This window comes from Pezoporus wallicus, unplaced genomic scaffold (genome assembly GCF_028554395.1).
Source record: "Pezoporus wallicus isolate ANWC-B61680 ecotype Strahan unplaced genomic scaffold, APGP_CSIRO_Pwel_v1 contig_5352, whole genome shotgun sequence".
Lineage (NCBI taxonomy): Eukaryota > Metazoa > Chordata > Aves > Psittaciformes > Psittacidae > Pezoporus > Pezoporus wallicus.
Window position 1 is genome coordinate 2,028,463 of NW_026639660.1, and position 27,379 is coordinate 2,055,841.

Here is a 27,379-nt window from a genome sequence, read left to right on the forward strand (position 1 = left end):
GCCAGGCTGCCATATGAAACAACAAAAGGTGGATCTCAGTTTGTAGCATGACATTTTAACCCATAGTGGCACAGCATAGTGAATTGCCATAGAAAACAAGTCACAAAGACCACTAAATTATAGCTAAGCATTGTTGCAACTGAACAGCTCACGAACAATTCCATAAACACTTCAACTGGTGCTTTTAAATTTCCAGATATATTTGCTTTGCTTCTCTAAAATACATTAAAAAAAAGTGTTCTTTGTTATCTGGGACTATTTGGAATCTTTAGCAGTTCACTTAACACATTATAATGCCTGTCATAGGCTTTCCTAAAACACCAGGGAAAAATGTGTATCACAGAAGAGGAATAAATCTCTTAAAAGGTGTAAGTGTAATTAAGTAGGTCACCATGTAGAGGTGAAGTGCCTGTTAGTATTGGTGGATTTTAGTCCTGATTCAGCAGAGTGCTTAGGCAAGTTCCACTAAAATTTGCAGGCAAATACATGTGCAAATTCTTTTCTGAGATGCAGTCTTTAATTGTTATTATGCTGGTTCTGGGGGATTTTGCATTTCACTTCCTGGTGCAGAATCAGCCTTACAGCATGTGACAGAGCCAGATGTCCAAACATAAACTGTACATCTGCCTTTCAAGTTTATTGCTCTTCTTCTTGTGAGCTAGCATGGTGTAAACCAATCCTATCCCAAATGTACATGCTGGAGAGTTGTGTTCAAACCCTCGTATATCCTGTGGCAAATCTGCAAGAAAGCAGAGCAGTGAATTTAATATTTTTAAGCCTGTGGATGTTTGCACAGAATCACATAGAATGGTTGAGGTTGGAAGCGGCCTCTGGCAATTGTTCAATCCAATCCTCCCTGCTCAGAGTAGGATCATCTAAAGCAGGTTGCTCAGGGCCATGTCCCATTGGGTTTTCAATTATATTCAAGGATAGAGACTCCGCGATCTGCCTTGGCAACCTGTTCCACTGTTATACTAGCCTTACAGGGGAAAAAGCTTTTTCTTACGTTTAAATGGAATTTCCTATATTTCAGTATGTGTCCTCTTGTCCTTTCACTAGGCACCACTGAGAAGCCTTGCTCTGTCTTTGCTCCCCACCACCATACAGTCACACACACCTAGAATATCCCCCTGCGCCATCTCTTCCCCAGGCAGAACAATCCCAGCTCTCTCAGCTCTCTCCCTGTATGTCACCACTAGGAATTAAGATTAGGCTATTGCTGTCCTGTAAAAGGCAAACACTGTTTGCTTGAGGGACCTTGCCCTGGAAGCAGGTGGCAGTCCTGCTAAGAAAGGTTTAAGTGAAAACTCACGGCATGCAGAGACAGGCTTTAAGAGGAAACATCTAATTTTTTCCAGAAAATGCTAATTTAGGGTATGGACTATGTCATCCTGGAAAAGGAGTGGCCACTTGAGGCAGAATAGATAGCTTGTCTTTTATGGCATAGTCTTATGGTGGTGTTTTGCTTTGTTTTGTTTTTAAATTAAAGACAAACACCATGAAAATGATGAACCGATAATTTTCACATTGTAGGAGAGCACTAGAAGATTGAGCTGCCTTTCACATACATTATTCAAGACTGAAACATTGATTGCAAAAATATGTCTGTTTCTGAAGCATTTCATTTCAGTACAAGTTTGGAAACAAAGCATGGATAAAAAGAAGCAAGTTTTATGCAGCACATAAAGCATAGCCCATTGAAACAACTGACTTGAGTACTACCATTTTAGCTCCTAGATTCAAGAGTCCAAAGGGCGTTCGCTACTTTGACAGCCTTTCGCATGATTCTTACAGACTGTAATGTAAGCCTACTGTCTCTGACATTCCTTGGCTAGGTCTTCCCTGGCCAGTTGCAGATTTTTATTTGCTACTTTTCTTTACTAAATCTGTCTCAGATTGGGGAAATTTTGAAAACAGTGAGGTAATCTGGCTCTGTCATTACAGTTGAAATTAATTTGCCTCATCCTACACTACAATGGTATTTAAATCCATGATAGGATATAAACTATGCTTTCTTTAACTTCCTGTGTTCTGGCTCCTCATGGACATGGCAAGGGAATTGGTGTTTCTGATATCCCTGTAGATAAGAATAGCCTGACATAAAAGATGGATCCAAAAGGACTGAACAAACAAACTAGTCAGAGGAGCTGATACACCAGCTGTCACTGCACACAGAAGCCAGTGAAGGGAAGGTATGGGAGCTCTTCACTAGGCTGCAAAATCCTCATAGCTGCTCAGGCAAGGAAATTCTTTCACTTTTTTTTTTATCTGAAAGATTAAATCATAACCACTCAAATACAAGCATTTTATATTTTAGTCATTGTACAAATGGCTGAAGAACACTTTTGCTGCAAATAGGAAATCCCTACTAAGCATGCAGGTACTTCAACTTCCTGCTTTCCCAGAACCTGAGAGCCTCTTTCAGGTTGGAGGGGAGATCCTCCTGTGTGCTGAGTCACCTCTTTGCTGGGTATCTGGAAAGTGCTTTGTGTGCTGGAAGTGATCCAGTCACATGAGGGGTCTCATACGGTTGCATGCTGTAATTACAGTTGTGGAATGTGCCTTGTTTTCCAGAAAGGCCTCACAAAGCTGAGTGAATGGACAAAAAAGTGTCAAATTAGCATCACTGTAAAAAAAGTGAAGTAATTAATCTCAGGGAAAGCTAGTCTAAGCTGTGCTTATGTGTGCTGAGCTTGAAATTGACAGTTAACACCTCAGAGCGGAGAGCAATCATCAGCAGCATTTCTCTGAAGTCATCAGGTTAAGATACAGTAGAAGTCAAAAGTCAAAAAGAAAAAAAAAGTCAAACTTCCTCAGAAAGGGCCCTGAGAAGATAACAGACAACATCGTTCTGCTGCAATACAAAATCTTATAATCACATCTTGGGCACTGTGTGCAGTTTGATCCTCGCATCACCAGGAGTCATAGTGGAGTTAGAAAAGGTGCAGGGGAAGGCAAATGAAGTGATTAAGGATGTCAAAGCAACTGAATTAAAAGGAGAGACTTAAAGGCCTAAATCTTCAGTTCTGAATGGAGAATGTTCTGTTAGAAATGCAAAGGCACTCAATGAAGTGAATGCAGAGCTAACTCACCAAGTCCTTCACTAATAAAACTAGGTGTCACAGGTGAAGATAAATATCATTTCACACAGCAGGCAGTCAAGTTCAGAAATTTGTCACTGTGGATTTTGGAGGCAGATAGTTTCAGCAGAGGTTAAAAGGAATTAGAAACTCCTGGAATACCAGTCCAATACTGTATTAAAGAAAATAAACAGGAATTCCTTAATCAGTAGCTGCACACATGAGAGAAGTAGTAAGGAGATAGCAGCCAAAAGTGCATGCCCTCCCTGAATAGCATCTCCTGGCCACTGGTGGAGGCAGAATACTGGTCCAGCACAGTAGAGTATTTCTTATATTCTTATTTTCAACACTGAGCCCTACTGAGATGTAATTTGCCTCTGTTTCACAGAATCCTATTTCCTCCCTTTTCCACAACCTCATGTACAAAAGCCAGCTGGTCTGCAGATTAGAGAGCAGTAGATCAAGTCAACCTAATACTTCTGGTGTCTGGGGTGACAGTGGTAAAGACTGCAGCAACATGTTGTAAGTGCATGAGAATCCCAGGCAACTTCTGGAGAGCCTGATATGTGGTCAGATAATTAAGTCATCTGCTCCGTATCATGCCTGGCTGTTTAAGGACTTCTGTCAGAGGGAAGCATTGAGAACATCAGGCTGATAGGCAATAATAACAAAAAATATAAATTATTCATTCTTATTTCTTCTGTTGCCTTTTGGCTCCTACTACAGGACTTGTTGAGAGTAGGATTATGGGAGGCCATGAACAAGCTTAAAATCTGTGCCCTACTTAACCACCTCCAATTTTGTATGTGGGAAGGAAGTGGCCTAGATCTGACCCATCTAACATATATAATATATTCCGTAGCATGTAATGTTTTGACAGCTTAAGTAGATATACGAGCACTGAATTGGTAAATCATTCAAATCAAAATTGGTATGTTTCCTATCTAAGTATTGCAAGTTCTGGCTTTATTCAGATAATTGTGTTTATTTTTTCTTTTCCATCAAGATAACTGTGCATATTACTTCAGTCTCTGGTATGTGTTAGTCTTGTTCAGGTTTTTTCTAATGCACTCTCATGAAATTTTAGACAGAGATATCATCTGTGTCAGTAACAGGGAATGTAGGTGCTGGACAGGAGTAGGAGATTGATGATCTATTTTTTCAGCCTCACAAACACATTGTTTAGGTCAGAATGTTTGGGTTGTTTTTTTTTCCCCTACATACAGCACTACATGTACTGTGTGAACACATCATAAATGGGCTGACCTTCATAATGAGCCTTAGGAACATTTTAATTCTATAAATCAGGAGCTAAGACAAAGTGAAATTTGTATTTTGTTAGTGGCAGAGAGATAAGAAATAGCTGTGGAGTGCCTTAACCATAAAGCTGCTACAGATCAGTTAAAATGATGGGCCACGAAGCTAGTCTTTGGGTAAGGTTGACACAACTGCAGAGCACTTACAGGGGTACAGTCTGAAGGAGAAAGATGAGTTTTATCTGCAGCATCTAATCTCCTCTAATAATGATAAAATTTAGCACACATCAGATATTTTCCTTCCAACTATTTAAATCCCTCTGGCATGCCTGAAATACAGGTAAGTGATATAACGGGAATTATACCCTGAAACTTGCACAGATACAAAGGGAGAGAGCCTAGGTCAGTCTTCAGCAAAGCTCTCAATAGATCCTAGGACCTTGGACTTCCAGCTATTTGCTTTAGTCATGTGAAAATTTGTGACTGACTTACTTTTTTCTTCCTCTTTCCTTTTTTCTCTTTCTGCATTTCTTACCTCAACATTGTTTTTTCCTTTGTCCAGTAAATGGCTGGCTGCTCTTGATGTCTTAAACCATTTTGTGCCCCTGCTAAAGTCTTCTCTGACTTCTGAACCCCTGCTTGTGGACTGGCTGTCTGGAAAAACAGTATTAGCATCCAAGAACAGGGCTCTCATACTTCACAGAGAGAGAAGCAAGGGGATCAGGAGTGTCTCCCAATCATGCTTTATTCATGTGGAAGTCTGACAGGCAAATAGGGGTTGCAATTGCTCATAGGCAATGAATTAACAGCTTGGAAATAGTGCTTCCTTCATTCCCTATCTGAAGGGTGGCTATAGGGATGCTGGGGAGAGACTCTTCATTAGGGACTGTAGTGATGGGGCAAGGGGTAATGGGTTCAAACCTAAACAGGGGAAGTTTAGATTGGATATAAGGCGGAAGTTCCTTACTGTGTGGGTGGTGAGGCACTGGAATGGCTTGCCCAAGGAAGTTGTGAATGCTCCATCCCTAGTGGTGTTCAAGGCCAGGTTGGAGGAGGCCTTGGGTGACATGGTTTAGTGTGAGGTGTCCCTGCCAATGGCAGGAGGGTTTGAACTAGATGATCTTAAGGTCCTTTCCAACCCTAACTATTCTATCATTCTATGATTCCATGAATTGTGAGTAGATGTGCTTGCAATCAGTCTGCTCTCATATTGATCTATGTTCTGCAGCAATGCTGTAGTGCAATTATTTTTTGGAAAACGACTGCTACCTGAGAAATTTTACATTCATCTCTCCCTAAAGGATACCTTTTCCTTTTAAAGAACCATCAGGAATACAGGTCAACAACTTACTGTGGAGATACTAAAGGCTGGGGAAGTGGACTGTTACCTCTGGCAATTGCTATCTCAGGGGCTTAGTGAGAAGGTAAAAGATACGTCCATGATTTTGTAGTATTTAATCCCAATACTTCAGTGCAGCTGCTGAAAACAATCCCTGACTATATAGTCTTTGCTTGACCTTTCCTTCATGGATCTCATTTCATTGCTCTTTTTCTCCTGCCTTTTTTCTCTTCTTTGCTATCTGTATTACCTCTCTTCCCAGAATTTGATAGACGCTGCCCTGGGGGGTCTTCTGAGAAGCCTGGGAAGGGAAAGAGATGTTTGAGAGCCATTCTGCAGCATATCTGAAACAGAGCTGGGGAAGCCACTGAAGAATCCCTGCACTCATTTGGTTTTAGCTTTGAATGCTTAGTTAAGCTTGTTGTTCCTTCAGGTTGCTTGAGCTCAACAAAAGTGATTAAAAGGATAAAAAATTAAAAATTACTTTTCTAAAACAGATGTTGGCATAGGTTTCTGGAAAAAACACAATCTTGCTATTTCCCAAACCCATGAGGAGTGGCTGAAGGAACCTTACTCATTCACAGGCTCTAATTATGAGTGCAATTACATATTGATTGAATGGTTGAGATAAGGTTATGTGTGTCTGTTTCTCTCATTTAATGGCTCATGTTAGACTAGTCTACAAACAAGCTTCCCATTGACTTTAATTTCCCCTCTCCCCTACTCTGAGGAAATAATACATCTTATAGTAAGTTGGGTTATTTTGGCAACAGGCTAATTCAGGTACAGAATAAATCTGGCCCTGCAGCCCTTATGCAAGTAAGCATAACTTGTAATCTGGAGTTCTGGGGACTCAAAAAGGACCCCTTATTTTGCCAGCAATCAAATCATTATCTGCATTTTTGGACACAGTATCAATGCAGGCACAAAGCTGAGCAGTTCAAAGATTGCAAATGAAGACATGCAGTTGCCTGATTTCTTTCTTATGTCAACACAAAAATGTAAGTCCAGTGGGAACACATTATATATGCACATAGATGTAGCAAAGAGCTTAGGCATAGTAATACAGTTCTCATGTATTTGAAATTTTATGCCCCTTACTGGAGACTAATGAAGTCTTCGATTAGGAAAGCCTGGAGCCAAAGACAAGACATCCCAAAAGAACTGGAAAATCCCCTGTGATATGTTGCAAAACTGAGAAGGAAAAACTGTGACTCAAGGCAGAGAACATTCCATTTTCTCTGGGGATTTGTGAAGGGATGAACGAGGAACAGTAGTTAAGAGCCTAAGTCTGCTTCACTATACACTCCGTGGGTTATACATGTGTTGAGATGAGCATCTCTCTGTAGCCACAAAACAACAGTAAGAGGTGAATTCTGACATGCTCATTAGAAAATATTTGGCAGAGCAATTTGTGTTACATCTGGGGAAAAGTAAAACATGGCATCTTTAATGTTAAATCTCTACATCCTATTTCTACACAAGTTCTCTCTGGTTGCATAGGCAAGTCTAAAAGATCCTTTACTTTCACACTGAGACTGCTGGGTAAGTAATTAAGTTCTACTAGTCATTCAATTTTTTAATATGGCCAAGGACTTATTAAATAGGTAATACGTTCCTCATGACTTTTTTCTTTTGTTGCCATTTATGACATGGTTTTAATGTTATTATGAGGATTTTGTTTATTGTCTTCTGCTTTATCACACCTAATGTTATTACCCTTCTGACTTCATCCCTGCATAACTCATTCTTACTGCAGTGCTGTCTATGAAGATGAAGATCCAGGTGTTTAATATATGCATCCTGTTCAAGAATCAACAGCTGGTCTCTATCTCCCTATTAAAAAAATCTTCAGCAATCCAGCATATTCTTACATCAAAAGAAGGATTCTTATTTGCAAAATGTTCAAGCAGAAAACTATTTAGGTAGAACAAAAAATAGTGCAATCATTAGTGATATTTTTTATGAAGCCACAATATATAAAGCTAGTATATATTTTAATTTATATCCATGGCTTTTTGTTTCTGTGGTTACTCAGTCCTTCACACCAATAATGCGGGGTGAACTGGATCTGAATCCTTGCATGCATAAGGAATTTGGTCTGAATCCTTGCATACTTCCAAATGAATTACAACAACATGCTCAAATGCCACAAGGAAATCATTAGACCTATCCACACTGTCTGTGTGGCAGAGCTCTGAGGCTGTCTTCAAGACCAAATTCATTGTGTGTGCAGACAATGAACCTGAAAACATGGGCCCAGATATGATTGGGCAGTGCTTAATGGAGCATGAAAGCTCTTGTGTGCCTGAGCACCCAAAGTGAGTTAACGCAACACTGGCATATCCAGGCAGGCTGCCTGGCTGCAGGTGTCCACAAGTCGCCCACATCACTAAAAGACAGGCAGGTTGGTGCCTGCTCACAGCCACTCCCCAAACTGCTTTTTAGAGAGGTGTGAACGCAGCTGCATGGGGTGATTCACTGCTGCTGCTTTTCGGTTTATCATTGACACAGTATCATGTGGTGGGGCAGGGGGGAGCTGCTGGGTAGCATGAAGAATGAAATTGATGTTATCAGAATGATGAGGAAAAATGAATAAAGTGATAAGCACATAGCACCTGTGTTTTGTAGTGATGAAAAGGGGGAATCATGCAGCATGAGGAGTTATGAAACTCAGTATGACAAGAGACACTGAGCATCTGTACAGGGAAAAATGATTTACACTTGTCTCAGTGCATGGTGTTTTGACTAGGAGAAGCCAGTTCATTAAGATCCCATTAAGAAAGGCACTCAAACTGTAAAGTATCACTTAACAAGCCCATTACTGGGGTTAACACTATAAAGAAAAGGATAGTAAGTGACAGGGGAGGTCAGCTTTGTCATGCTTGTTCAGCCTTGGCTGGGCAGGCCACAAGTGAAGTGGTTTTTGTATGATACATTTTTTATATGTCTTGAACATGTAGCAGTGTCATCTGAAGAGTCTTCAGTATAATCACCCAGGCCCATCTGTGCCCTTCTGCCATGGCCTCTGGTATTGTTCTTATCATGGCTTCTACCAAGGGGAGTCAAGGGGATTCTTCAAACATATGCCGTTCCCCCTGTTTTCATAGAAAAAGAAACATAATGTCCCTCTATTATAAAGAGATGGATTGAGTGAACTTCTGTTCTTTGAAATATATCAAAACAGGTATTTAAACACTGTAATCACTAGAAGGCTGTAGGATAATAAGTAATTAGCAGGATGAGCTTATAAAGAACAAGTGATGTAGCACTAACCTTATTTTCTTCTGTGACATAGTAATTGGCCATGTGGATACAGGAGAAGTAGTAAATGGCCTATCTTAATTTGGTCGTAGATGATATAAGCAACTTGGGGATATATAGTAAAGGAAATCTAATAACCTGGTGAATAGAACCCTGGTTAGAAAATCATATTCAAAGGATAGTTATTAATGTTGTTCTGTCAAAATAGAAGTTGCATTAAGTGTGTTTAGAAAGGTCTTTTCTTAAATCAATAATTTCACCATTTTTACAAGTGATTTAGATGCTGAAAAAAACCTAATTTTCTTTATTACTGAAATAGTACATGAATATGTAATGTTTCAATAAGGACAAGTATGCTTTAGGTACAATAAGGACAAGTAGTATGCTTTGAAATACTGATTTGCATGATTGAAAGAGGGAGAACAAACAGCTAGATGGCCTTTCTGGGCAAAACAGTTAGGAGATTCAGTAGATCACAAACTGAATATAATGAGAGATGCATAAAAATGTGTAAGACACCTAAAATGTATGCATTGTAACTCTTCCAGTTAGCTCTGGCAAGACCTCGTCTGGAGCCTTATGCCGTAGGCTTGGGCAGCCCATTTTAAGAAATTGATGAGCCAGAGGGAAGCAGCAAAGATGATCAAAAGTCTTAAAAATCTGAGATTGTAAGGATAAGGTTTGTTTAGTCCAGGGAAGAGAGAATTGAGGAGAGATGGGAGAGCAGTCTTTAAGTATGTAGAGACTGCCATGGAAAGGATAGAAACAAATTGTTCTTTGTGTTTGTTGGAAACTGAGAAAAAATACAATGTGCTTAAACTTCAGTGTGGGGAACTCAGGTCAGACACAAGGGTATGTAAGATGATTAAGTGCTGGAATAGATCCCTCACCAGATACAATACTTCAGGGCCCTTTGATGCCCTTCCAGCCTTCTTACATGGCATGAAGAATCCCTCTCCAGCAGTTCAGTTTAGGAAATGTTTTGTGTAAGTGGAACTGAGAAATGCTAGAAGGCAAGGTGCAGAGAGAAGCTCATATTTTGTATTGGATGGAGATAGCTGGGTCAGAGGAAAGTTCATGCAGGAAAGATAAGGTAGTGTGAGCAGATGGGGTCACTCAGAGGTCGAGAAGAAGAAAATGGACCTGAAATCAAATGAGGTTTTGGTAAGGTGTGAATCCCACCATGACTCCAAGTAAGAGAAGGTGGCTCACTACATTTGATACTTAAGCAACTTCCAGAGAAACCCACTGAAACTGTAAATATAACTAGAATACCTTGACTTTTCTAATTTCGTGTCATTGCCCAAATAATGTCATCCCAATGTGGCATAAGACATTTAATAAAAGCCGTCTTCAAACACTCACCATTTGATTAGGTGGCTGTCATCAGCACATTACACTATAAAAGTAAATTTCATTATGCTTCATGAACTTGTTTGACAGAAGAGCTGCAAAAAGATTTTATGCAAGAAATGGTGTTTTAAGAACAAAATGTAGACTTTTGAAGAAATTCTTCCCTTTCATAGTGTTTTGAGTACATATGCTGCTCTACACATATGTCAGCTTGCTGTTAGGAAAAATTAATCCCCCATTATTTCATACATCGTTGAGCCTCTTTGGGAATTCCTGCTTTGTGCATTTGGCTGATGAAGCAACCTTTTTCTTCAAGATTCAGTATTTTATGCTGCTTACTGCTAACCCCAGCTATCCAAGGCCATGTGGTAATTCTGGTTAAAAAAAAATGAGTTATATTAACAGAATATTTGAGGGACATTCATAATAGGATCTTAAACTTCATAAATGACCTGGGCAAGTTTGCTTTTTGCCTAATTATCTACAGTGCACTATTACCAACCTGCTCTTTCAATATAACAGTAAGCTGATAACAGAATACAAGACAAAATTATAGTGGAAAGCTACAGCTGTGCCTAAGTACAGCAGTTACTGTGTTTTACTCAAATCCAGCTAATCCAAAGATCCCCCTCTTGGATGCGCATAACCCTTCTCAAGGTGTGTTTTCATGATTAAAATTAAAAAAAAACAAACGAACTAACAAAAAACCCAAACAAACCTAAAGCAGCAGGAACGGAATTTAGACCTAACTGATGATGTGAAGGCAAGTAGCCTGTACTGTGAATATGTATTTTAAATGGTTGTATTCAATGTGTTTTGATGCGTTAAAACTGCACCTAGACATTCCCTTCAAAAATGCGTCCTTGGCTAAGTGTTTTTGCACAGCAAGAATAAGTTTCTCCCTCAAAGGGTTTCCAAACTAAATAAATAAGAAAGAAAAGGGATGGAAGTGTGCAGGGAAATGAGCATGTTCAAGATTCTGCGCCAGGGAACTGGAAATACTATCAGTAGCATTTCTGAGTCCCAGCCCAGTGACTCGGTGAAGCACACTGCCTGAGGAAATCAAAGATGCACATACAAATACTTCTTGAAGGTCGAACTGTGTCTGGCTTGCTCATAGTATTTGTTTTGTTGATTTCAAAAGGCTACTCATATGAATACAGTGAAGACAGTTTAGCCCTAGAATTTTCTAGTCTTTCATTTATTTAGGCTGTTTATATCCTTTCTTCAGTTGATGATGGATCAGCAGATCTTCTTCATAAAGATATCTCATGAAGTCTTCACCAGACTCTACCCACTTTTCTCTTTCTTTATTCTCCCTTTACTCTGTCTATTCTGTTTAAGTAATTATATAAAGTTTCTGGTGACACAGAGAAATGTCTCTTCTTTATTACAGAAGATCTCTCAGTGTTACTGTTTCTCTACAAACAGTCCTTTTCCATTACTAGTATTGTTTCCTTCTGTTGAATTCAGTATGTTTCAGATTATTTTTCCCCAATATCTTAGCTTATGAGACAGGTTCTTTGTACAGTTGCATGGTGAGATACCTGAAACTAATCTGTTTTTCAAAGGATTAATATATCTCCATTTATTTTAATTCATAGTTCAAAAATGATGGCTTTGTTTCTGGGTTCTTTGATGGAATTGAGCACCTAAATCTGTGCTCTGCACAGTCATAGATCATGAAAACCTCAGCAGAATCATCAATATTTGTCTTTTGCTGAAAATAAGGTCACTGAGCAACATCTATATTGCTCAATTATGTGTATTATTATTAAGTAACATCGCTATGTTACTCAAAGTAAGTACCCATTACTAAGAGTTTCACCCATGAAATCTGCAGCACATCTGCTTCTGTAAAGCTTTTATAATGCCATGGAAAACAAAATATAGGGCTCAAACCAATGATTGTAATGACCTGGAGAAGAAAGTCTGATCCCAAATCTTATCCCTTTTTTCTGTTTGATCTAATGTGAAGCAATTAGTTGTTGATCTAATAAAAAATATTACCTCTTCCTGCAAGCTTTACTTTTGCATAGTGTTTAACATGTTAACTTTTCAAAGTTCTTGAAACAAATATAAGCAAAGGAAACTAATACCCAAGTATTCTGGTATCTCAAGCTTTAGTGAGACAAGAATAATTTGTTACTCAGCTACTAATTTATTTGATAAGTGTGGCCCATAACATCATCTCTTGTAAATCTTGTGGTACCTGGAAAGTAAAAAATTACAAGACTACAGTAAGTGTATTCTTCATTAGTATGATTAGACACAATTTACGAGTGTTTGTATTAAAAAGAAAGATGGGTTTGTTTTCCAAGGTAAGAGTTGAAGTCAAATCTGGGTTCAGCTGATGACTGGAACATGCACTCTGCAAAACTCAGTGATGTTTCCCTTAGAACCTGATTCTTCCACCTGCATGTTAAATAAAACTGTTATTCTGGCAGTTGCTTAAGGGCATGTCAGCCTGGATCCCATGGCAGAACATATTGTTGAGAGAAGACTGAAAAAACTAGTTGAAGAATAAGCACTAATGAGAATGGTGGGTTAATGAGCTGCGGAACCCCACAGTGTTGTTTGGACCCCAAGTGTATTTCCACTAGAATTAGCTCACACAGACCTTTCTCAGGCCTCATACACAGTGTTCCAAAGTAAGGTCTGAGTGGCTAATCCTGCATCTCTGAACTTTATCTTCTTTGGCACTTCAGTGCCAATCTGGAGTGCACTTGTGAAATGGATCTCTTCATAGCACCCACTTGTGTTTGCATCAAGGGAAAGCTATGGAATATGCAAAATGACATCCTTCCAGGTGAAGCTTAGATGGGAGATTATCTAAGAGCACATCTAATGCATTTGAATTTCTAATCAGCATTCAGTCCATGGGATGTTAAGTTTGAATCCTCTGCACGGTGTTTCATTCTGCAGATCCAACTCTATTGCACTGGTTGCTAATATAGCCATAGCCAAAAAATATACCTGCTCCCTAAATCAGGACATTTTGCTACAGAAAATGCATTCAAATAAAGCAGTGTTGGGATGACTTTATCAATTATGGAACTTCACAGATTTCACTGGCATTGAATGACAGTTAATCAGTGACATTACAAAATATGCAAATCTGGATCAAATCATTAATATAGGCAAATATAGGCAAAATATTAAAGATATAAATGACAAAGATATAAAATGACAGTTCTTTAATTGTATACCACCTCAAGAAGGTGAAATAAGTACCTTTCAGTAATAATTTATCAACTAGTGAAAACTACAAAGTTGCTATGAATTCAGAAATGTAAATATCTCTGTTAGATGAAAGCCTATAAATCTCATAAACTCTGTTATGGGAGTCACAGAATTACTCAAAAAAAAACCCAAAAGAACATATTTACTAAAGAAGAAACTGTGTTTAGACTTCAGTTTCCCAAATCCTCGTCATACCATTACTCATTCTCTCCTAGGAGGAAAGATCCTGAATGCATCATGCAGAGGTTTGATCAACCAAGTGGCTGGATTTGGAACAGATTTTTGAGGAAGCTTGTGTCACTTCAGTGAAGTGGCTTGAAGGATAATAGAAGCACGTCCAGTAGATCTGTGTCAGTGCAGAGTCCAGTTCTTGTGTTTGTCAGACATGTGGCCAAGAAATACTCTCACAGCCTAGGAAACTAGCTGTACAGCATTTCGTGTCTTGGCAAGGAAGGTAGCATTAAACAATCTTTGCACCTTTTAGTGACACCCCAGAGAACGGAGAAGTGTTTGGTTTAATTTAGACAACACTGTCTGTAATTTCCTAAGCATTGCATGGCATTTAACCCCCTTTGAACTTATTTCTTCTGACCTCAGAGTGCTTCTTATACTTGGAAAGAGGTCCTAGAGGAAAAGTTTTATGGTTGCCCCTCTATATTGCTCAGGCAGTCCTACTCTAGACAAACACAGAAATTTTAGTCTGTTTACACCATCTGTCATTTTTGTTTGTTCTAAATCTTACATTAGAAAACCTTATCTTCTAAATGTAAGGTAGTGACCACATTAAAAGGGTTCTAATGTTTTGACTAGATTGCATATGCCAGTGGTCCTTATGGTGCCGTCTCAGAGGTTATAATGGAAAAAGATCATGTTTTATGCAATATTCCCAGAATTATTTAATGAAGCCTATGGAGAAGATATCCTTTGGTCTTTTTTTTTTTTTTTAATTATCATCATTTCTATAATAGCTTTTATAAAATTCTAACATTTTTCTTCCTTCTTACATTTTATGGCTTTTCCACAAGTACCTCCTCAAGCAGACAAAAAATATATCCTGGGTGTAAGCTGTCAAGTTTGTTAGTAATGTGTGGAGCTGAACTATGCAAAGACATTCCACTTGGACTCATAGAAAAGTCATGAAAGTTTAAATTTAACTGTGGCCTAAAATTGCTAATCATCTGAAAAACAACACCTAACCTTACCCAAAAAGATGACTTACTGTTAGTACCACATCCTGTCTTCCCAAATGCTTCTATAGCTCAGTGCTCCACTATCCCTCTCAGCTGACCTATAATTCTCTGTCCTATAAAAGAGGGCTTTGCTGTCATTTTCCTGTGGTTTTTCTCTTTCTCAGGCACCTCCTTCAGCTTTCAGCACCGCATTGCAAGCTCCAGATCAAATCCTGCTTTCACATACAGCACAGTGAGAGGATTATGGCCCCCCTTACCCTTTTCCATTCACTACAGTTTTATGAGTGGTGTTTCGTTTCAGTACAGAGGCATGCTGAGCCCTATGTACTACTACTCTGCACTTACATTCAGTTATTTCTACCTGGGCAGCTGGCACTTGTGACCTGATGGTGTTTTACAGACTTTACCTCATTGTTACTAACAATACAAAGGGCAAAAAGCAAGAGTAAGTAACTTGGACCCTGTCATACTGAATTCTATCATTTATATAGCATGTGAGCACACCTAAATCTCAGACTCTTCATTAGGGACTGTAGTGATAGGACAAGGGATAACGGGTTAAAACTTAAACAGGGGAAGTTTAGATTGGATATAAGGAGGAACTTCTTTCCTGTTAGGGTGGTGAGGTACTGGAATAGGTTGGCCAGGGAGGTTGTGAATGCTCCATCCCTGGCAGTGCTCAAGATCAGGTTGGACGAGGCCTTGGGTGAGATGGTTTAGTGTGAGGTGTCCCTGCCCATGGCAGGGGGGTTGGAACTTGATGATCTTTAGGTCCTTTCCAACCCTAACTATTCTATGATTCTATGATTCAAGAAATACATGAGAAATTTTCACAGAAGATAAAAATACACCTTAGGCATGAATTGTCCTTTCTCTTCTTGTGTTTTGCAAAATAAGCCCTTTGCAAATGCAAATAGGATGGCAGTAAATAAGATAATTCAGCAAAACCTAATTCATAAAAATGAAAATGTATACTCTCTTCCCTCTGGCAATATATTCCAATGTTTAAGTCAAGCTTCATATTTCTTTTAAACAGTCTTTAAACCTGCCTCAATGGAAAAGTTATTCCAAAGTTTGAAAATATCCGCTATCATATTATTTATGAACTCAAAATATTTTTCCAGGACCATATATTATTTCTAAGCTTGCTTCCCTGTGAGACCCATTATGAAATGAACTTTAAAGCTACAGTTAGAAGGTGAATTTAATACCAATCATATAAAGTTCCAGTCCTGCAAACACATTTGTGTCTAACTTTAAGCCAATGAATATTTCTACTAACTCAGTGGAAGTACTCCCACTAAAGTTAAGTATGTCTATTAAGTGTTTGGAGGCCTGGATCTGAAAGTACCACAATAATAATAACCGTAAGTAAATATTTGTACAGTCTTTCCTTTCTCTAAATGTTTAATTCTTTGAGCATCTTTGGGATTCCTAGCTAAGAAGTCTGTTTTGCAGTATTAAAAGTTTTGGAGCAAATCCATATGCTAGAACTCTAGACCTTGCCAATTTTGATTTACATGTGCAGCAACAGTTTCTGGGTTCTCTGTTTCTGGCTTGTATCCTTGCAACTTAAGATTAGTATGTTGTGTTCAACTTCATACAGACAAAGAAAATGTAGTAACTTCACTTACAGCATTATGAAATATAAATGTGTTGGGTTTGGTTTTGATTGAAACCAGAAACAGGACAAATAGCTGCTTATTTGGAAATTCTTAAAGGCAGGTCAAATTTAGAAAAAAGATATTTGTTTTGGAGAGGACAGTGTTTCCAACTCGTCTGGGCTGGAAAACCAGATCTTGACTGAAAACATTTAAATTCTTCTATAGACAGAAATTTGCAGTTAAATAAGTGTAAACATAATTTGACAATTTTTAAGTGTGTTTGTCAGCATAAGCCCACATTTCATTTATAACCACCACACTTTGTTTTAAATATGGGCTTTTTCTCTTATCAGAACCAAAAGGAGACAAGAGGAAGGAAAATGAGTCTTCTTTAACTATGCATTTCACAAGCACACAAACAAGCTATCAATTCTGCTTTATAAGATTCATTTTAAGTCAGAAATGTTGCATGTTAGATGTTCAATACATTTAGAAATAGGTATTTTTTATTATATATTACATGTTTCTTTGTACTCTGCTTCTGCACATGTGACAGACACAGCCTATCAGCATTAGAGTTTCAGAGACTGCCAGAAGTTCACAGTAGATGTGTGTAAAGCACCTACAGCCCAGTTTTAAAGGAAGAAAAACAGCCGGTTTGCAACCAAATTCAATACAGGAGAACCGAAAGCAAGTACAAGCTTGCCACCGTGGTCCCAGCTGTACTCATGGGTACGTCAGTATCAGCTCTGTAGAAAGTGCTGTGCAAATATTAAGGTGAAGCTTATTTCAAAAAGGTGCATTTAAGAGGATCCACTGATTTGTAAAAACGCCCTTTTGCATGCCACACAGAAGTGCATGAGTGAGGGTATGTGAGTGAGGGTCTGTGGTTAACACAAAAGTGGTGAGAGAAATGTGTCATTTTGCACATTTTGGGGGAGGGAGAAACATGGCTGTGGCAAAGGAGCCAACTTCTTTTGGAATAAGAGTCATCTTAATGACAAGAAGATGCATTCATATATATGTGGAGACAAGAATGACTGTCACTGAGTGGATGTTAGCTGTACACATCTGGCCAGGATGCATTGACCATGACCAGAGGAGTTTCACCTCAGTTTAATTTGCTGAGTGTAACTGGTGCACAAATACTATGAAGTGATGGAATTCAATGCAACAAATACATTCATAGTATGTAATTTGTTATCTTCATTCTTAAGTAAACTTGCACTTCAGCTCAACATACAATCTCTCCAAAAGATCTCAGAATTTAATAATAATAATGCTGATATTTGAAATGACAGTAGGAAAGTTAAACAAAATCTAAGATCACAGGAAATACTGCATGACTGCTATTAGATGAATTACACCATCAATTAAATCAAAATCAACTGCCACGTTCAGTGTCAGCAACAAAGAGAAAAGAAAGTATCCATTTGGATAAATCTAGATACTATTGCATTCTTAAAAGCAAACACCAAAAAACCAAGTAAAACCATGTTTCACAGTTGCCACAATGTTGTGACAAAAAAAGCCCTGCATCTTGAAAACTATTCTGAAAGTAGAATGAATTGTCATAAAATACTTCTATGCAGTAACGAATTCCCATCTTCTAGAAGCATACAAATGCCAGTTAATTCCAACTCTCCAAGCCCAACATCATAAGAGATCTCCCTTCTCCTGGCTTGCCAGTCCTCCTTCTTGCCACATTTCTGCACAAAAGTTAACATTAGGTCTGATGGAAGCGTTCTTTTGGATGATTCGTATCTTTTCATCAGGCTTCTAGAAAGAGTCTTATGTTTCTATTCTTATAGCTAGTGTTGCAGTAGACAAAAAGAGAAGAAAAAACATCATACAAGACAGGAGAAGATAGGGTTGCCAAAAATCTTTCTTCTTTGCTCCTCACCTTTTCCAGGCTGAGTTGTATTAGACGCTGGGATTGGTTTCCTTTCCAAAAATGAGAAATATAGGACAAACATTAGGATACCTTGCATGACAAAGAGTTACAAAAAGCCTGTCACACCAACAGTCTCTGGGAAATAACCAGAGGAATATCAGTTCTCCTGGTTTTATTTCTTATAATTGAACCCAATCTCTAAAAAGCTTGCACTGGTAACAAAATTCAATCTGCTAGAGTAAAAACCTTCCTTGGAGCAAAAAAGCTGTCTTCTATCCATCTAGCAAATTAATCTTTGCCAAGAAAGTATACATAGCTCAAAAATTAAACAAGATATTTTTGTTCCTAGCTATCCACAAAAGAACATCCTTCAATATTGTTTTGGAAATACTGCAGCACAATTAAGATAGAGCATAAATCTTAGAAAGAATATTTCCTGTAGCCTTTGAAATATTCTAAAGCAGCCTGAAGTGAAAGCAAAGCTCTTCACTGTTGCTTAATGCCAAGAGAATATTCCTGTCCAAGAAACCAATTTATGATTAAGATCTCACAGAAAGCAAAAAGTTCTCTTGTGTTTCAAAGACAGAAATATTACAATGCTTGCATATATTTTGTTTAAAGTAAAAGAGCATGCAGAAAGTATACCCAGTAACTGCAAACAGGCCTTCATGACCTGCTGGGAACGTTAACAGCTTTGGGCCATGCTCAGATTCCAGTTGTCAAAGTGATTTTAAAGTGGAAAGGAAATTTTGGGGCAAAGAAAGGAAAGTCATGAGAGAACACAGAGAAGGGTACAAAGGAGTTTTAATAATTAAGGGCCTCAAAATGCAGATAGTTTATTTCAGCTCTACTATGAGAAAAATGTGGGAAATGAAGCAAGCCTGCAATTTCTCTCCTCTCTACCCAGTCAGGTTGTCTGAAGGAGCTCTTGAAGACAGAGGAAACTGTTCAAAGGTCCTTTTGTGGAGGACCTTGATCTCCCTGACATCTATCAGAGTGCACACTGGCTCAGCTTATTAACACAGAAGCAAAACCATGTTTGCACTAAAGAAGTCAGTAGTCAAATTCCCATTTAATCCCCTGACATTATCAAAGGTACTTCAGGAGTTTATCTCAAGGTATTTGGTAGACACACAAGGTTTCCATTCAGAGTCTGGAAATTCTTGCTTCTTGTCTCAGCATTTGTTCTCAGAACTGGCCTAGTAGATGTGTTTATCTCCCCTTTGATAATGAAGACTTATGAAATGCCACTGGAGCTCTTCATATCCACTTACGGTATTCTCATTTCTGGTCTTTGCATATGTGCAAGTCTGAATCTTCCTGTCTGAGGTAAGGAGATACTATATGTGAGTAAATAACTGCACTGGATCCACAAAAAGATTGAGATCAATTCTTTGCAGTTCAGAAGGCCCCTTCACATTATGACCCCATTTTTTTTTTAGGTGAAACAGTTACAGAGACAAAAGCAAAATAAATACCTGAGGATAAGAGGAGTTATTTCTGAAACTAAATGATGTTTTCAATCTATGCAAGCTGATTACCACAGGATAGACCTGCATTTGTTAGAAATGGAGAAAAGTGAGAAAATGAGGATAGAAACCATGTCTTCTTTACCAAATATTATGTAATGGTAATTTGATTTTTTAATATAAACAAGAAATAAAGTGATCAAAGTTCCAATCTTAAAAGTCACTAGTATGGAAACAACATTAATGACACAAGGATTCTTCAAAGAGATTTCTAAAAATCATCAGTTTGGTAAATACAAATGTTCTAATTCTGGACAGCTGGACAGCTGAAACATCATTTAGAAAAATACCCACAGCTAGATTCCAGACATCTTGAAATACAGTCTGTTCTGTACCTACATTTGTGTTCAAGCATTGCCAACTATAATTTTTAAAAGATGCATAAACTGTGTGAGATTAAGTTGATTCAAATGGAAATGCCTCACAACCCCATAGCGAAATTATCATATTAGAGTATTCTCATTCAGTGCCTTGTAGTGAACCACATTTTATGCAAAATGGCACATTTCTCTTCCTAATTCTTGAAAAAGGTAAGTGGGATATCAGGAAAGGTAGGTACACCTTATGCAGGTAATGTATATAACAATAAACTTCTATTTTAAAGGAAACAAAAATTTTCCACTTAGAAGAAGAAAATAGGAAACAATGATATAAAGTGGAGAGTGTATAATATGGGTTAGGTGGACTAATCTGATAGAGAAGAAAGTTCCCAGATGCTCTTTCTAACATTGTTTTCAAGAAGGTTGTACTGACTTCTTTCAAGTAACAATGCTTATTCAGTTCAGGCCTGATAAAATCCATTAACTTTGATGAACTGATTCCTGATCAACACAGCTTTGACACTAAAATCCATCTCTCTATACTTTTAGTTATGCATCTGAGTACTGATGACATTAAAAAATGAAGAATAAAAATAGGAAACTACTTTTCAATTAATTTGACAAATGATGGTATTACAGAGTCCTAAACTCTTAAAAAACCCTACAGATATGAAAAGCAGATAATATTTTTTTTCACATGACGTAACTGTCATGACATGTAGTGTCAGGAGATTTTGAAACATAACCAAAACTGAACACATCTAAAATGAATATCATGTCAGTTATGTCTTCTGAAGAAAAATACACCAGTGAGAGAGCTCTGAAGTTGATTTTGCAAAATATCAAACGTTGTCAGCCTAATACAGTAAAATCTTCAGGGATGGACTTAAATAAATTATTAGGGTCACTGAAATCAACAGGGATAGTCTAAAAATGGACAGCATGCTCAGCACCTTGCAGTTTGATAGCCCCAGTGAGAAATGTAAATGCAAATCAGTGTTCACTTTCTAATCCCACCACTCCTTCTGTTATCTTTTTCCATATCTGAGATGAAAGTGGCTGTTGGTGTGGGTGACATTCATAAGCAACACATCTTTTCTTTGTCACTGTTTCCAGCTCCAAGAAAAATGGGAAATTACATTTGCTGCCCTAGAAATTCTCTTCACTCACAGCCACTTTCCAATAGAACCTCATTTTTCTGAAGGTAATCTACTAAAGTATCCAGTGCCAGTGGCTGCTTTTATACCTTCATATGCTTTGCAGGATAAGAATTATGAGGATGCTGTATGGCCTGAGAATGGAAAATAGCCTGCTCAAATAACCCAATGCCACTTGTACGTGCTATAACTCATTTTACTTTCTTTGTCACATACCTTCTCTTAATCAACATTTTCTTCACGAATTTCAACTTGAAGTTGCCCCCTTCCCAAAAAAAAGATAAAGCTAAATTGATGACTAGATGAAAGATATATTTATTATGAATGAGAGACTCTGTTTACAGACAGTCCTCAGTCACATTTAAAAAAAATATTGTTAAGTCTGAATCTTTCTCAAGCTAAAGACTGAAAGGTAATTGCTTCTTCACTGAAGATCTGTTCTGCATGCTAAGTCAAACAGGCAGAGAAACCTGCATGGAAGCGTTATTTTTAGCATCGGTAGTTCAGCAATAAATCATAACACTAGTCTTCAACCTGAAGAACCAAAAGCCTCTTTTCTCTTACTGTTCTTCAGGCTCAGCACAGCTTGGTTTCTGGCCTCTTCTTGCTCCTTGGACAGAAGCATAAGGAACTGATGAGGATATCATGACCCTTTTCAGCCAGTCCTTTGAATTTATCCCGTATTTGAGTCATTAGGGTTATAGTATCAAGAGATTTTTTTCATGGAGTAAAGGGCTGAATTTATCCTAAAAGCCTCCTCATAAACACTGGTTTGTAGATTATTTATCTATGTATGAGGAAAGCAGCATTACAACAGATGATCCCAGCAGCCATGAAACTGTTATTTCTTACTACTGTTTATCATAGTATGTCATTTTCATAACAAGTTACTTCAACATTAGCCATTTGAAAACAGTTGCTTTTGTATTTTCCTGGGGCACAGCTGTCTCGCATCAGAAATCCTATTTTATGAGAGGTTTCAGTTGCTCTGGCAACAGCCTTTGACAAGTTCTGTCTGTGAGGCTGCAGAGAAGAGAAATTGCTCAGAGGAGAGGTCCATGCCCTTCTCACTGATGCTCTGACTTTGTTGTACAAACAGTACCATGTTTCTGAAAGCCGCCAGTAAATACATATCAAAGGCTACATTCCTTGACTGCCACAGGGTATTACAGGGAAAGGAACTTATGAAATAAATACACTGGCTAAGGGTTAACTGGTTCTGATTCTATCATATGGCATACATAAAGAAATGGAACTATGTTGTGATGCATACTGTTGACTAAAAATGCCACTTTAAAAATGGTGGCAATGCATCTGCCAGGCCCACAATGTGTCTTTGTATGAACACCATCAGAGCTGAGAGCACACAGAATGACAATAAAACCAAGATTTTGAAGAGGTAATATCATTCAAGTTTACTGTTTATTATTTTTGTTATCAGAAATTATGATTCTTCTTGACATTTTCTCTCTTTTCCTTTAGGCCAGATGATAATTATGCTTCTGTGTTGCGGTATGTCAATACAATCTAATTCATTTGCTCTTTGGGTCAGATAGATGTTCCTCTCTACCAAGTAATCTTAGCTGTGATGGTCTTTACAAAGTTGCTTATTGTGTCCTGATCATGACACAGTAGATGCCTCTTTTTCTTTGGGTTTTGGTTTTTTATGGAGCCTTTTGCTACTGAACTGCACAGATCTTCTGGAAAGAGGTCCTTGACTTAACCCCTTCACTTGCTGAGTGGTGTGTGGGTACAGTCCCCAGGCTTCTAAAGCACTGTCAAACATCAGTTGTGACAATCCTGAAGGCTTCTTTCTTACAGAAAGATGAGATTGTCCCATATTATAGAAAGGCCTGTTTGGGCTAGGTAACTGCACAAACTGGAGATTTCTTATCTCTGGCTTTCACTGTACTTCATTTGTTGACAGAGTCAGGAAGTAGATACCTTAAGAAAATTGAGCTCTCTGGGCTCATAAGGTATCCACACCAGAATCGATTTCACCTAGTAAAGTCAGCGACAAGACTAAGGAAGATGAGGTCAGCATCTTGTCTGACAGCAGTACACTGCAAAATCAGGTTTTGGCTGGATGGCAAATTTGGGATCGGAAAAAACCCAGATAACTCAGTAAGGAATCTATGGGTATCTGATATCTGTCAAGGAGGCTGTACTTACACTGTCGACAGCTTCCTGACAGAGTTAAATGCAGGATATAAGTAGCAACCATTTATAATTTTTTTTGTTTGGTGATGTTGCACAGAATGAAAATATGATAAATGTGAGAGCAATGAGCAAAAATCTTTCAAAAAGAAAAAAGCAATCTGATTTTCAAATCTGCTGACTGTAGCTCCTGTCCTATATAATTGCACAGAAAAGTTTATTTGGGATTGAAACCAGTGTGAGCCCACACCAGATGTTAAAGATCCTGCTTCTGAAGTAATGGGATGAAAAGGGATTTTTTTCCTCTTTTCTTCTAGGATGAATTCTATTCCTAACTTGCAGTAATATTTTCGAGTTCTTTTTGCTGCTGTCTTTCAGCAAAGTTTTCTCTTCTTGTTTTCAACTACATTTCTATCACATAATGCTTTATGTTTCATGAAAATAAAAAGTCATGTATCAACCATTCTTGTCAAATGTGAAGCAGATCCCCTAAACTAAGACTGGCTTAAAATTACAATGCAAAGGTAATAATGGATTTCTGCTTCTCTTTAAATATTTCCTGCTGCCAGCATTGAAAATTAGCATTTTAAAGTTTTCCCCTCAAAACTGAAGTGCTAGAAATTTTCCTTTTTATTTTTTCCCTGCAATGAGAGCATCTGCAGTCTTTAGGTATCGCTACTGTAGCAGCTGAGAATCTCACGGAACAACTGTTGCCGGACTGTTAAAAGAATTGAGAGCACTGATAATAATTGTATTAATTTATTAGTGCTAAATCCTTACAATTAGATTGCCAATCTGGAGCAAGAATAGAAGACATATAATATGAAATCTGCATATAAATAAATGGCACATTTACAGTGTAGTGATACACACTAGTATAAAATCCTAACATAAATAATTCTAGCACTGCTGCTATATAATGAAAGCAGTAAAGAAGAAGCAGGAAGGAGGACCTAAAAATGGGAAAAGGTTAGTGCTCACAATATCTTATAGCATAGCAGCTATAACCTGAGCTGAAAACTGCAACATGCATTCTACCAGTAGATTATAGGAAGTATGTTTTATTGAAGATGATGTTCATAACTCAGCAGTGACTTCAACAGTATATTTGTGACAATTGAAAGTCTCAAAAAGCACAGAATTTTTTGCAGGCAAAAAGAAACATTTGCTTATCCATAGACTCAATTAGATGTAAACTGAAGGCTCCCAACAAAGATTTCAACCCTACCTTGAGCTTTAGAAACCAAGCTTACGAAGGGTTTTGCAGACTGCTGCTGTGAAAAGTCAGGAAAAATGAGCCTCTTCTCAATAGGTTTGGGTCTTGCAAGGCCAGCAAGGATCTAATGAGATTTTTCGAAAGTCACTGAAAAATGTAATGATACATCATGCTGAATGAAATAGAAATCCCGCAGGAAAGATATGCATGAGCTTCTAATTAGCAATATAACTGCATGTATATGAAGGAATGGGGTTAAGGATTTACAGACAACATTGTTATTCCTTTTGTCTGAGGCCATCACAATGAAAACCCAATGTTCTTTTACATAATTCTAATATATTTTTACAGTTCTGTGTAGTAAAGTATCAGTCTAATAACTGTTCTATCAATTTGGAAGTGAAACTAGAAATTATACAAGAGGATATGATTTGTCTGTCTTTCATTGTTAGATTACATACGCTTTTAATGATTCTTTAATTATTCCCCTCTCAATCTTATATGTGTACGGGCAGAAAACAAAAACCTGCAGGAAATGTCATAACTGACAGAAATATCAAAACAAACCCTTATATGTTGTTGGAAGAAATCTTAGTGATTATTTAAATATCATAACACTGGAGTGAAGTTTTAAGCTCATTAGGACTAACTCTCTTTATAGATGATAGTCTTTCAGAAATTCACAAGGGTCCCTATATATACAGAGCACTTAAATTTGTCAGAAATCTCAGTGAAAAAGAACAAAGTCAACTCAAGGGTGTCATTCAGCTACACTGCTGATTTCTCTCTCATAGACTACATATATTACCTTCTTCCCCAGATATTCTTTCTGGACTTCTGCAGCCCTGTTAACCCTGTGTAAGTGCGAGTTATATGTCTGCTCTCTCACATCCCCAGAAACTAGAAACCTCCTCCAGCATTATGAGCAAATAGAGAAGTGGTGCAGGAGAGGTAAGTAGACCACCTCGTCTCCTTTAAAACCCTCTGGGTCTCAAATGTTTTGCATTATTTCACTTTCAAAGAATGCCTTTTCATCATGAAAGATGGGTCTGATGACTGATAAAGATAAGAAAAGACCAAGAATACATACAAATTTACTTAATGACAGCATTTCTAGGGATGCAAGTTTGAATATATCTGTATCAGGGTTGTTACTCTTCCTGCACACATATATACTTTTATTTTTCCTACCAAGTGGACAACGAGAAACGCATTGGCAGTTTATCAAATGAAACATCGGAGTACAGGCTTTGTACTTCTAGCATATAAAGCACACAATCATTCAAGTTATGAAAACTTTGCAGCTCTATTACAACAGAAGAACACAGAAGGGTGTTCTAAGAAGTTAGAACTTGCTAATACATGTCATTCCATGACACTAGTTCTTGTCAATTATTTTCTTGTTTCCCTGTGCTGAACATAATACAAAGTTTTAATCAAATCAGTCAAAAGATTCTAAATGCAGTTGTGATTGTGAATAGGAATTCAGTCCTGCTGAAAGCATTTTGGCTAATATCTCCTCTGATTAAATACTGCAGTTTTCCACCATTTGCAGTGAACAGACTACACTAATCTTTGCTACAAAACCAGATTTGTGGCATAAATTCGTTCTTACATTTCAGTCTTAAAAAGGGAAGCATATGAAGGAAATTTGTCTTCTTTTCCAAAATGCTTTGAGCTTGTATTTCCAAAATGCTTTAAGCTATTTTCTTGTGTGGTTTCAGTCTCCTGTTGCTAATTAGAGCAATCTTGGATGCCATCTTCAAAAGAAAATAAGGTTATTTTATGGTTTTCTTTTTGGATGTAGAATCAATAGCATTGAGAGGGAGTGAGTTTTTCCATGTGGCTGATAGGACCTCATAACAAGTTGCTGTGAGTAGTAATTAATATTGCTCATTTTAATTCTTCCTTTAATATTTTCTCCTTTTTCTTTGCTTGCTGCATCTAGTAGCAACCCTTGAAATGGAAATCACATCAATGTCTTCTACCCTAGCAGATATGAATACCAATTCAGCAGTAGAATTTATCCCGGAGATGCCATGTAATGCATGTAGAAACTCTGGATGACATGTTTACAGTATTTCAGAGCCACTGATAAATCATTCTGTTAGTTGCATAAAGCTGGAAATGTCAAAAAATAAACAAGGATTGATAAAGAGATTAATCTTCTCACCAACTCAATGCTCACGCATGTAGGAGAATTTATTTTGGAAAATGTCACAAATCACTTGTATACCATTAAGAGAGTTTAAGTGTTTCACTTAGATTTACTATTTTGTCAAATATTCCAATTTTACCTCTTACTGTCCCATTTCCTCCTGTATGTGGAATTCCTTGCTTGTGTGGCAATATATACCCTGTCTGCACCAGCTGGCAAAAAGTTTCCAGAGTTTGGCATTTAGATTTAAGCTACATGAGCCTGCAAATAAATGTGAACTCATTTACCAGCAAAATGGTTTTCCTCCCTGATGCCTTTTTAGGATTGGAATGTAATAAGGCCTTTGAACTTCATCTAATTCCCTTTAAATGGTAGACTCTGATGTCTTTGCTTTCTTCAGGACAGGCCTTCATGCATAGAAAGCAGCTGAAGCTCAGCAGCCCTCTTGGCCAGCTATACAGCCTGCTCCTTCTCTCAGCAGCCTGGGGAGAAGCTGGTAGAAGGGATTACACGAAGAAGATGTTGCTTGCTCTGAAACTATTGCTCATTTTAATTTCCTGAAGCTTCTAGCATCTCATCAAATCCAAATAAATGGAGACTGAATGGAGTGCTCAGTTCA

The 27,379-nt window shown here is 37.9% G+C and overlaps 1 long non-coding RNA gene across 1 annotated transcript in view; it reads left to right on the forward strand.

Annotated features, from left to right (window-relative positions):
- The window catches only part of LOC130602510 (uncharacterized), a 38,073-nt gene extending 22,829 nt beyond the window's left edge, over positions 1 to 15,244 (forward strand). The window contains exons 2-3 of the long non-coding RNA XR_008972920.1: positions 13,751 to 13,989; positions 14,890 to 15,244. This is a non-coding gene — a long non-coding RNA (uncharacterized LOC130602510). The remainder of the gene's footprint in view (positions 1 to 13,750; positions 13,990 to 14,889) is intronic.
- The last annotated feature ends 12,135 nt before the right edge of the window (positions 15,245 to 27,379 follow it).